The sequence below is a fragment of the Triticum dicoccoides genome, chromosome 7B, assembly GCF_002162155.2.
Source record: "Triticum dicoccoides isolate Atlit2015 ecotype Zavitan chromosome 7B, WEW_v2.0, whole genome shotgun sequence".
Lineage (NCBI taxonomy): Eukaryota > Viridiplantae > Streptophyta > Magnoliopsida > Poales > Poaceae > Triticum > Triticum dicoccoides.
Genome location: NC_041393.1, coordinates 234,102,260 through 234,116,038, shown reverse-complemented (window position 1 = coordinate 234,116,038; position 13,779 = coordinate 234,102,260).

Genomic DNA, 13,779 nt, shown 5'->3' with positions numbered 1-13,779 from the left:
ACAATGCATTTTGATGATGAACGGGAGATAGCTTCCTCTTATGACCTTCAGATTTTTTTTCTACTTTTAACATGCACTAATATAACTATCATGTGAAAATTTGGAAAATTTCAGGGGTCATTTGACCTTTTAAAGACATTTCAATGATTTTCTTGCCATTTAATAAACGTAATTCAAATTTGAACTACATCTAAACGCAACGGCTAACCATAATGGTTTGAATAATCATATTGGTGTACTTGTGTGCGAGTTAATGCCATGTGCAGTAAATTTGAAGGAATTTTCAAACATATTGGTCTCAGGGCATGGACACATGCATAGAGTGCATGGCATTTTAATTCCAAAAAATTAAAAAATTATCAGAAAAACATGAAACATTGCTTGATGTAATGTCATGCCACCAAGATGATGTGTTAAAAAATTTGGCCTGTTTGACAAAATTTTGGACACACTCGTCACAACGGGAGCAGCTCACTAGAAGGCTCGTGGTTCTGACAAGGAGCAATGCACGTTTGATATCGAATGGGAGATAACTTCGTCTTACAGCCTTCAAATTTTTTTCTACGTTTAACGTGCAGTAATACAACTGTCATGTGAAAATTTGGAAAATTTTAGGGGTCATTTGACCTTTTTAAAGACATTTAAGTGATTTTCTAGTCATTTAATGACCGTAATTCAAATTTGAACTACATGTAAATGCTATGCCTAACCATAATGATTTGAAAAATCATATTTGTGTACTTGTGTGTGAGTTAATTCCATGTGCAGCAAATTAGAAGGAATTTTCAAACATTTGGGTCTTACGGCATGGAGACCTGCATGGAGTGCCATGGCGTTTTAGTTCCATAAAATTAAAAAATGATCAGAAAACATGAAACCCTTGCTTGATGTAGTGTCATGCCACCAAGATGATGTGGTAAAAAAATTGGCCTGTTTGACAAAAATTTGGACACACACCCGTTACAAACTGGAGCAACTTACTAGAAGGCTCGTGGTTCCGAGAGGGAACAATGCATGTTTGATGACGAACGAGAGATAGCTTCCTCTTACGGTCTTCAAATTTTTCTATGTTTAACATGCACTAATACAACTGTCATGTGAAAATTTGGAAAATTTCAGGGGTCATTTGACCTTTTAAAGACAATTAAGTGATTTTCTAGCCATTTAATGACCTTAATTCAAATTTGAAATACATCTACATGCAACGGCTAACCATAATAGTTTGAAAAATCATATTTGTGTACTTGTGCGCGAGTTAATTCCATGTGAAGTAAATTAGAAAGAATTTTCAAACATATTGGTCTCACGGCATGGACACATGCATGGAGTGCCATAGCATTTTAATTCCAAATAATTAAAAAATGATCAGAAAAACATGAAACCTTGCTTGACGTAATGTCATGCCACCAAGTTGATGTGGTAAAAAAATTGGCCTGTTTGAAAAAATTTTGGACACACACCCCTCACAAACCGGAGGAGCTCAATAGAAGGCTCGTGGTTCCGAGAGGGAACAATGCATGTCTGATGATGAACGGGAGATAACTTTGTATTACAACCTTCAATTTTTTTCTATGTTTAACATGCAGTAATACAAATTTCATGTGAAAATTTGGAAAAATTCAGGGGTCATTTGACCTTTTAAAGACATTTAAGTGACTTTCTATCCATTTAATAAATGTAATTCAAATTTGAACTACATCTACATGCAATGACTAACTATAACGGTTTGAATAATCATATTGGAGTACTTGTGTGCAAGTTAATTCCATGTGCAGTAAATTGGAAGGAATTTTCAAACATATTGGTCTCACCGCATGGACTCATGCATGAAGTGCCATGGCATTTTAATTCCAAAAAAATTAAAAATGATCAGAAAAACAAGAAACCTTGCTTGATGTAATGTCATGCCACCAAAAGATGATGTTGTAAAAAAATTGGCCTGTCTGATGAAACTTGGACACACACCCCCCACAAACTGGAGCAACAACTCACTAGAAGGCTCGTGGTTCCGAGAGGGAACAATGCATGTTTGACGATGAACGGGAGATAACTTCCTCTAACGGCCTTCAAATTTTTTCTACGTTTAACGTGCACTAATACAACTGTCATGTGAAAATTTGGAAAATTTCAGGGGTCATTTGACCTTTAAAATTCATTTAATTAAATTTCTAGCAATTTAATGATTGTAATGCAAATTTGAACTACATCTACATGCAACGGCTGACCATAATGGTTTAAAAAATCATATTTGTGTACTTGCATGTGAGTTAATTCCATGTGAAGTAAATTAGATGGAATTTTCAAACATATTGGTCTCAAGGCATGGGCACATGCATGGAGTGCCATGGCATTTTAATTCCAAAAAATTAAAAAAATGATCAGAAAAACATGGAACCTTGCTTGATGTAATGTCATGCCACCAAGATGATGTGGTAAAAAATTGCCTGTTTGACGAAAGTTTGGACATGCAACCCTCACAAACCGGAGAAACTCACTAGAAGGATCATGGTTCCGAGAAGGAACAATGCATGTTTCATGATGAACGGGAGATAGCTTCCATTTACGGCCTTCAATTATTTTCTACATTTAGCATGCACTAATACAACTGTCATGTTAAATTTTCGAAAATTTCAGGGGTCATTTGACCTTTTAAAGTCATTTAACTAATTTTCTTGCCATTTAATGACGTAATTCATACTTGAACTACATCTACATGCAACGACTAACCATAACGGTTTGAAAAATCACATTTGTGTACATGTGTGCGAGTTAATTCCATGTGCAATAAATTAGAAGGAATTTTCCAACATATTGGTCTCAAGGCATGGACACATGCATGGAGTGCCATGGCATTTTAATTCCAAAAAATTAAAAAATGATCAGAAAAACATGAAACCTTGCTTGATGTAATGTCATGCCACCAAGATGATGTGGTAAAAAAACTGGCCTGTTTGACGAAAGTTTGGACACACACCCCTCACAAACCGGAGCAACTCACTAGAAGGCTCGTGGTTCCGAGAGAGAACAATGAATGTTTGATGACGAACGGGAGATAGCTTACTCTTAGGGCCTTCAAATTTTTCTATGTTTAACATGCCCTAATACAACTGCATGTGGAAATTTGGAAAATTTCAGCGGTCATTTGACCTTTTAAAGACATTCAAGTGATTTTCTAGCTATTTAATAACCGTAATTCAAATTTGAACTACATCTACATGCAACGGCTAAACGGTTTGAAAAATCATATTTCATTGTACTTGTGTGTGAGTTAAAAAATCATTAGACGATGTAAATTTCTGGTGTGCAAAAAAGAAAATGTAAAGATCTGACAAGACAACCATCCCCCACTTGATTGGCGCTATTTTGCGCCTCGAGGTTTGGAAGGTGAGTGGCGGGGGTTATTAATCAGACACGGTTTTGTATTGGAAACCGTCAGCTATTATGTTCACACACGGATTTTGCTGCAGGAATCGTGTGGAATTCAAACTACAGTACTCGTAAATTCCGGTGACTGGGGTGTGTACTGTTCCCGTCGATCTAGATTCCGGTCGCCAATAAATACTACTTTGCTCATGTCGTCCTTCCTGCATTCTCATCTACATCCTCCCCCCACTCTCTCTCTCTCTCTCTCTCTCTCTCTCTCTCTCTCAAATCTCTGCCATGGCGCCGCCAGTCTGCCCATGCGCCGACGAGGAGTCGCCGCCCCCTGTGGGCGCTCACTCGATAAACAACGACGAGGACCCCTGCGTGCCGCCGGACGAGGTTGTGCCGGACCCCCCCAACTTTGGATTGGTTTTGGGGATATCACAATCTTTGTCTTTGCAAGTCACTGCCACCGGTTGAGAAAGCAAGGCAAGTGGCTTTCAAGAAGGAGATGGTGGAGGAGGAAGCCAGGTACCAGGCGGCCTGTGAAGCCCGTGATGCCGCACGGAAAAAAGAGGTGGTGGAGCTCTGGGGGCGGGCGTGTTGTTGTGCGGAGGAGGTGTATGAAGACGGGTACTTCGCGAGGAAGGTCAAAGGCGCTAGGCGCCTCATCACTGCATGGAGGTGGGCCAATAAGCTCCAGCGTGCCACCGACGAGGAGCTCCGGTGGGCGCTCAACAAAATGGAAAGATCGTTCGCGCTCGTCCGCCAGCAAGAGGAAGATCGGTACGTCAAGCGCTGCGAGGCACAGGAGGCAGAGTACTGCTTCCGCGCTGGGAAGACACCATGCACCAGGGAGCTACTGGCGAGGGGCTGCTGGAATACTGCCCCCAGGAGGGATTATTAGTTTTAGTATTGTTCATTTTCAATTTGATGCATTGTACCTAGTAGTTAAGTATCAAATTGAAAATGAACAATACTGCCCCGACCGTGATGCATTGATACAAATTAGCATATGTGATGATATTATATACATTATGTGATGAACTAATGAACAATTTATATATATATACATATATATATATATATATATATATATATATTCTGAATTCCATTTTCTATCTATTTTTGTATACTAATTTGTATCTAGCTATTATCATCCACATATACAGAATGGAAAGCGTATACACACACATTGAAATAGAACATATAAGAATGGAAAATAGAGTACACACGTTGAAACAGAGCACTAAACAAAGCAATAGTATGATAGCTGTGAATAAATAGCTATCCACGTCAAAACGACTCAACAAAATAAAACGCTTCCATGAGACCATGACTAGCAGCCCTTGCCTATGGTAGCTCTTAGCTCTGCCTGAACTCATGCAGGTGTTCGTCCAAGCGGTCGACACGCTCGCGGTACATCTGGAGTGTGATCTCGAGTTCCAAGTTGGCTATTTCATTGAAGATCACTGGCTCAAGGACACGACGGCCATGTTCCTCTACTGTGCCTAGGTGGACACCTGGGCCAAGGAGGCGGTCGAGCGTACCGACCAGCGCCTTAGCATCGAGCGGGCTGCGGACAAGGCGAATGGTGCGAGCCATGCAAACAGCGTGACGGGCGTCCGTTGCAAGTACAACACGGCCGGCCTCTAGTGCAAGTATGACGCAGAGGGCCTCTGCCCACTCCTGGCGAGTAATGGGGGTACTGATGGGATGTGTACCCAGCTGCGACGCCTTGTCGACAGCAGGCAAGCGCCGATGGATCCACTCTTGCTGTGCAGTGCTCCACGCCTCTCGCTCTGCGGTGTTCCAATGGTCTCACTGTGTGGCGAGCCATAGCCTATCGGCACAGACGCTCCTAGCATGCTCTGCGGTGCGCCATCGATCATGTTGTGTGGCGAGCTGCAGCCTCTCGGCGCTAACATGCCTATCTTGATCCACAGCGCTGAAGCACCATGCGCCAAGGGTCTGCTCAACCCTGGCGGTGACGTGCATCACATCGTCGTCCATCACGTTGCCGGGGAGCGCCTAGGCCTCGACGGGTCGTGGCGCCTTCTCGTTTTCCTCATCGACGAGGTTGATGGCAGAGGCGGCGCTTTGTTGGTTGGCATGCTTGGAAAAGGTGGATGTGCTATAGGCTGCCTTGTTTCCTCCGTGTGTTGCGCGCCTCCTAGGTTTATGCGCAATATCACTGGGTGGTGGGAAACATGTGAGGAAATGGTGGGAAACGGTGGCGTGTTCATTAAACGCCATCAATTAATGGAAACTTAGCATATAAGGAACATCGAGCTAGCACAAGAAGTAGATGATACTCAGATAAACACGGACCACACTAGGGAACCTATCAGTGATGAATTCATCAATCACAAATGGTTGTATACTAGCAAGTGTTTGCCCACAACACACACGGCTTATTCCATCACAAACAGGTCGGATGGATCAATTATATGCCATGTATACACATTGTCAAAAAGTAATGCGGTAAACCTTCTTTAACATATGTTAAAAAATAAAATAAAAATAAAAAACAAGGACCTCGAGGTTAAGCTAGCCGAGGGAATGGGTCATTTTGTTCATTTGACCAATATGACCCATCCTATCAGTTAATTTAACATCAAGACAACTTTCCATCCAGTCACCCATCTGATGGCTGCTCCAGCCTGAGTACACTTAACTTAAGAGTTCTCTTAGATGAGCTATTGGTGGAACAGCCAGTCCTTGCTGATATAGGATGCCTCTTCGCATCCTTATGGCTTACCCGGATGACCGCCCGTCCCCCAATGGACAATAGATGTTGTGTAGATAGCGCATATCACATACGTCTTATTAGAAGAAATCATCTATGTTATTATCGGTCTTCACGCACAATTCTGATTACATACATGTTTGTCGCGAATCACACACATCTTGTTATATTGAACAATTTCAATTCTCTTGTCTCAATGCAAATAGTTCATCCGAGTGAACCGCATGTCGTATATCGCACACACCTTGATTTGGCTGACCGTTTCTTTTGTGTTGCCTAATCACAAACAGTTCATCCGAGTGAACCGTATGTTGTATGTCGCACACACCTTCATCTGGCTGTCTGCTTCTTTTGTTCCTCCTCATTGCAAACAGTTAATTGAACTGAACCGTATGCCCTATGTCACACACGCAACTAAAATCCGAACCGTGTTTGATGCATCCGTCATAGAAAACGTTTTGCACCTTTTTTGACCGTTTTTTACACCACCGTTTGCGATTATTGCATCGCACATAGTTTCGTTGAAGGGTCTCTGATTGTAGTGTCACGTTAGCAACATCCTGCCGTAGTGCATAACTAAAGATAGAGAACAACTTAGAACAAAAAAATAAAATCTACTTAGTGATAAAGCAAACAAGCACACATGAGAATATGCACCCCATGCTATTGTTGCCCGGCAACGCCGCCAGAAAAAGGGTCTTGATAACCCACAAGTATAGGGGATCAATTGTAGCCTTTCTCGATAAATAAGAGTGTCAAACCCAATGAGGAGCTAACGGTAGAATTTATATTCCCTTCAAGTTCTATCAACCACCGATACAACTCTACGCACGCTTATTGTTCGCTTTACCTATAACAAGTATGAAACTAGAAGTACTTTGCAGGTGAACTAGGATAGGTTTGCGAGATAATACAGAACACATAAATAAAAGCTAGGGGCTGTTTAGATAAAGTAAAAATTAAGTTAGTTTTAGTAGAGAGATTTTTGTCACAAGAAAGTTATTTGTTCCTAGGAAATCGATAAGTAGATCGGTAATCATTATTGCAATTTTATATGAGGGAGAGACATAAGCTAACATATTTTCTCTATTTAGATCATATGCTCTTATGATTGGAACTCTAGCAAGCATCCGCAACTACTAAAGATCATTAAGGTAAAACCCCTAAAGTATCAAGTCCTCTTTACTCCCATACGCAACAACCCACTTACTCAGGTCTGGGCTTCTGTCACTCACGCCACCCACCATAAGTGAATCATGAACGTATTGCAACACCCTATAGCAGGGATCCCTCATGCTTGCGTGACATGGAGAGCATCATAGGATAGAACTAATAATAAAACATACAACTCAAACCAATCACGATCATCAATCAACCCATAGGACAAAATGGATCTACTCAAACATCATAGGAAGCCACATATCATTGTATAATAATATATAGTGTTGAGCACCATGTTTAAATAGAGATTAGAGCAGGGAGAAGAGGTTTTACACCGCTGCATAAAGGGGGAGAGAGTTGGTGATGATGGCGGTGAAGTTCATGGTGTAGATCGCCGTCACGATGATTGCCCCGACAATGTTCCGGTGCCACCGGGAGAGAGGGGGAAGGAGCCCCCCTCCTTCTTCCTCCTTGACCTCCCCCAGATGGGAGAAGGGTTTCCCCTCTGGTCCATTGCATCAATGGCGGCGAAGGGGCGAGAGACCTCCAAGATTGGATCTATCTCTCTGTTTCTCTTCTGTTTCACGAACCCTGTTTCTGGCCTTTCACCGTTTCTGAAATATCTGGAGATCCGTAACTCTGATTGGGCTGAAATTTTAACACAGTTTTTATCCGGATATAAGTTTCCTTGCGGCCGAAGGACACCTGCAACGGACTTATGGGGTGGCCAAAGCTTGCCAGGCCCTAGGGCTTGTGGGCCCCTCAGGCATCATCTCGCATGTATTCCGCTTCCCAAAAATCACATATATTCCAAAAAATCTCTGTAATTTTTATTGCGTTTGGCTTCGTTTGTTATGGATTTTCTGCGAAACGAAAAACATGCAACAAACAAGAACTGGCAATGGGCACTGGATCAATATGTGAGTCCCAAAAATGATATAAAATGTTGCCAAAAGTATGTGAAAGTTGTACAATATTGGCATGAAACAATCAAAATTATAGATACGACGGAGACGTATCAGTGCCAAGTAAAGCCTTTAGGATCATGTTGGGTGATAGTATTTGATCTTGTTAGAAAACAGAAACTTTTGCGCCCAGTAGCAGAATTGTTAAAAATCATAGAAGCGTGACAAAATTTTGAATATTTTACACAAGATTGATATACAAATTTCCTATGTTTTTCTATTTTTCTTGATTTTTTGGAGTTAAAGAAGTATGGTCAAAGTCCATATACTACAAACTGTTTTGTTTTTGATAGATTATGTTTTCGCTGCATTGTGTGCTTATTTTGATGAATCTATGGACTATACTGGGGGGTATAAGACATTGTAAAGTTAGAATACAATAGGTATAATGCAATAATAAAATATGAATGTATTTGCAACAGTACTTAAAGTGGTCGTTTGCTTTATTATACTAACGGATCTCACGAAGGTTCTGTTAAGTTTTGTGTGATTGAAGTTTTCATGTTTTGGGTGAGATTATGATGGATGAAGGAATAAGAGTGAAAAGAGCCTAATCTTGGGGATACCCATGGCACCCCAAGGTAATATTCAAGGAGAACCAAGCAACTAACCTTGGGGATGCCCCGGAAGGCATCCCCTCTTTCTTCTAACGACCATCAGTAATTTTACTTGGAGCTATATTTTTATTCGTCACATATCATGCGTTCTGCTTGGAGCATCTTGTATTATGTGAGTCTTTTCTTGTTTTGTTTTTTAGTTTGTCACAATCATCCTTTCTGGAGACACCTATTTGAGAGAGCCATAATGATGCCATGATTTGTTAGAATTTCTCTATGTGCTTCACTTAAATTTTTTGAGTTATGGAATTGCTCTAGTGCTTCACTTATATCTTTTTGAGCACGGTAGTTCTTTAATTTTTGAAGAAATACTCTCATGCTTCACTTAGATCAATTTCAGAGTTAGCAAATTTTTGAAGAAATGCTCTCATGCTTCACTTATATTATTTTGAGAGATGAAGAAAATTATTTATGCTCACGTTCTTCACTTAAATTTATTTGAGAGCTTGTTATTACTAATGGTAATATATGAAATTAGTCCCAAAGTGATAGATATATAAGGGGGATATAATAACAACTTTCATGGAGATCATTGGATATTATAAACTTGATTCCTTGTAATAGTTTTGAGATATGGAGATCGTAATATGTGAGTCATGTTGGTGAGTAATTATGCTTTAGTACGAATATTGGTGTTAAGGTTTAAGATTCCCTATGTAAGCACGAAAGTCAATAGTTATGAAATGAAGTTACACCCTACTTATGTTGCATTATTCGGTGTTAGTTATGTTTAATGCTCTTTTATGATCGTTTTCGTATTTTTGGTTGGTTGCTTCTCAATCTATTTGCTAGCCTTCCCTTGTACTAAGAGGGAATACTGCTTGTGCATCCAAACTCCTTAAACCAAGTTGTGCCAAAAGAGTCTACCATACCTACCTATATGCGGTATTTCCATGATGTTCCAAGTAAATTTTTATGTGCCAACTCTAATTTTCAAAATGAATTTCCATTTTGTGTGCCCGTACCGCTCATGAAGCGGCCGAGGGTGGCTGATACTTTCCTTGCTAGATATGTTATTCTCAAGAAGTGTGTTTATTCACTTGTCATTGCACGAGAGTGTGACAAGGTGTAGGATCTAACTGTTACACACAATTTACCAAACTCGATAGACCGAATAGAGAAACTTGGTCGGACCGATCTAGTTCAAAATGTGAATGTTAGGGTTTTCGGTGAGACCGACATGATCAACTCGGTTGGACCGATGTGCTAGGGTTAGGGCAAAACCCCATCTCGGTGAGACCGATTGCATGAACTCGATGAGACCGTTTTTTAAGCAATAAGCAAACAGAGAATTGGTCAAGTAAACTCGGTGGGACCGATCACTCATTTTGGTGAGACCAAAACGTTACGAAAAGGAAAAGAGAGTTTGCATTGCAAACTCAGTAGGACCGATCGCTCATCTCGGTAAGAATGAAATGTTATGAAGGGAATCAAAGAGTTTTCCATACCATCTTGGTGAGACCGAGATCCCTATCGGTGAGACCGAACTGATTAGGGTTTCAAGTAGTGGCTATGTCAAGTGAACTCGGTGGCGCCGGACAGATCAAATCGGTGGGGCCGAGTTTGACTTTAGGTTTAGGAAAAATGTGGAAATGAGAAAGTGGTTGAGGGTTTTTGGAGCATATCACTAAGCATTTTGAGCAAGTAGACCATTAAGCAACACCTCATCCTCTTTTAATAGTATTGGCTTTTCCTATGGACTCAATGTGATCTTGGATCACTAACATGGGAATGAAGAGTCTTGAGCTTTTGCCAATATGCGTCCTTAGAATTTTGAGGGGTCCACATCTCTAGTCCATGCCATGCCAATCATTGAACTTTCTGAAACATTTAACTTGAATGGCTATTAGTTCAATGAGCTATATGTTGTCATGAATTACCAAAACCACCTAGGGATTAGTTGCACTTTCAATCCCCCTTTTTGGTAACTGATGACAACATATAGATCAAAGCTTCGACAAATGGTAATATAAATGAAGTACATCGTCGCTTTGAGAAGTATGTGATAAGCAAGAGCTCCCCCTAAATTTGTGCATTATTTAAAATTTTCTTTTGAATGCAAATGCACAATCAATTAGGATCATGGGTTACTCTTCCATGTCACATACATCTTGGTGGAGCGCTCAAAATGATAGAGTATAAGAAATATGAACTCATCACCAAGGAAAACATGAATGATCATACATAAGTGATAAGATATGTTCAAGCACACATTAAATCATAATATGGTCAAACACATGATCATAGGATTATCGCACACACAAGAGAAAATATTGTAGCAACCAAACAAGCAAGTAACAAGTATCAAGAGAGACAAATAAAGCAAAACACACACTCTCATTCTCTCGAAGCCTATGATCTATACACTTTCTCCCCCTCTGGCAGCAAGTTACCAAAAAGCTTGAAAATGCATAGTGCTATGCGGCACTCTAAGCACGATCTCCGGGAGCTCCGGTGTGCGAAGATGGCGTGGAGATGACTCCTTCAACAAAAGCATCTATGGAGGTTTGTGGAGCTAGTGGAGTTGAGACTGGAGGAATCACTAGAGCAGTGGCTGCAGGTGCTGAAGTGGTAGCTCTTGTGTCACTGGCTGACACAGCTACAGACCTCTGTGCCCTTAGCACTCTGTGAAATGCATCTGTGGTAGCTCTCCCTCTCCTTTCCTATGATTCTTCTTGAAGTTGGTCAACTGTGGTCTGAATTTCTGTGACCTTCAAGTCTAGAACATAAAATTTTGTTTTGATGATCCTCTCAAGAGTTTCTTGGTTTTGAGTCAGGGTGGCTAGTCCTTTCTCAATCCTCACTATGGCCTCAAGCAGATAGCTAAGCTGATCCTGCTTGGTATTAAGAAACACCTGGGATGCTTCTGTAGCACTAGCTTGCTTTGTTGCCTTCTCTGCCTTTGCTTTTTCTCTCTTCTCCTGAGCCGCTACAGATGTAGGTTGTGATGCATCCCTGACAATCTCATTGTCCTCAAATTCTGGCCTCAAGGGAAGGTGCTCTTTGTCTAGAAGATATGTGCCTGTGCCCATCTTGGAGTTGATGAGCATCTGAATGTGTGAGGCATAACCAGATGACCTCTTCTGATCTGTTACAGTCCTCCTGACTATTTCAACAATCAAGGTCATCACCTTGAACTTCTTTGGCACATCAAACATATGCAGCAAGTTCATTGAGTGCCCTCTAATCATCCTATCATCTCCTAATTTGGGCAACAATGTATATCTCAATATAGTGTTGATAGTGGGAAGCCTTGACAACAGATAGTAAATGGAGCCAAACTTGTGAGTCTCTAGGGCATCATCAGGAATTTCCTTGTACATGTGTGCCATGGATTTATGACATTTCCTGGGCTTGGCATAAACATCTGTGTCATCTTCATGTTCTTAAGGGGCATTGATCAAGCCCACTCAGCAATGGAGGAATGGTACCTTGTACCCTCAGTCATCCAGACAATCTTGCCATCTGGGTAAAAATGTGTAGTTGAATAAAATTGCATCACCATCTCATCATTCCATTTTGTCAGTTTCTGACCAACAAACTTGTCAAATCCAGTCAACCTGAAGCTGTCATGCACTCCAGGAAAATAATCAGCATTGTCATCAATATAAGTCCATTCAACCCATCTCATGTCACTGACAATGGGCTTCTTTTCCAAAAGGACTGTCTCATAGAAGTCCTGCTACTCCTTGATGTGAAACCTGTAATCCACAATAGTCCTTCTCCTTATAGCATAGGGGTCGGTCTATCTCCACAGTCTGAGACCAAGATCTTTTCTCAATTTCATGTTCTCTGCAACTGGATGAGTATCATCATGATCTAGAATTTTTGGCTTGAGCTTCCTGAGCACTTGGTCCTTGTCATGTTCTTGAACTTCAGGCACTAGGGACTTGTTCTTCTCAGTAGCTGGGATATCTCTTGTGGATCTCTTGGGTGTTGATGGCTTAGAAGCTTGAGCAGTAGCAGTAGAAGCCTTGGGGCCAGTCTTGGGCTTAGATGGAGCAGCCCCTGACTTGATAGCATCCCCCATTGGCTTCTAGGTCTTGGCAGGGGTTGCAATGTGACTTCCTCCTCCTCTTCATCTGATTCCATGACCATAGATGGCTTTCCAATGACTCTGACTATGGTCTTCTTTACCCTTTCTTTCCTTTTCTTTCCCCCAGTAGCCTCCTTTTCTCTTGGTTCAAGGGTGAACTCCATTGTTTCCTGAGTTGAGGCTCTGGCTTTTGACATTGGGATTCTCTTGGCAGGTGCCTTCTTGTTCATGCCAGGCTCGGTTGTGGCAGCAGTACCAAATTCCTTCTTGGCAACCTTCTTCTTTGAGGTGACTTCCTCATCAAGCACAAAGTCCTCATCTTCCGAGTCAGAAGTTTTCTTCTTCCTTTGCCTGGTTGCAGCCTTAGGCAGGTTGCTTGGAGTGCTTCTACTTCAATCATCAAAGCTGCTATTTGAGGGACTAGTGCCCTCACTGAGATTTGCCTGCTCCTCAGATCTGTTCTGGCTATCACTATTGTCTGACATCTCTTACATTGAAAGCTAACCCTGTGAATAGATAGGTTGAGATAGAGTGGATGAGCATCATACAACACAGACATTTTGCAAAACAAACGAGTCAAAAACTTAGTTTTAGTTTTCTACAGAAAGCATTTTGGAGCTACCGATATGACAAACTCGGTGACACCGAAGCAACTCTAGAGTCTAAACATGTGAAATCGGCCAGACCGAGACACAGTTCGGTGACTCCGAGATTGCTAGGGTTTCACAGAGAAAATAACTCGATCACACCGATTTGTACACTTCGGTCAGACCGAGTAGTACATGTGCAATGACTTGGGCCAAATCGGTGAGACCGAATTCTCCAAATCGGTCGGTCCGAGATGAGTTCGGCGGAAACCTAACCCTAAGTTTTTTGATCAAAACTAAT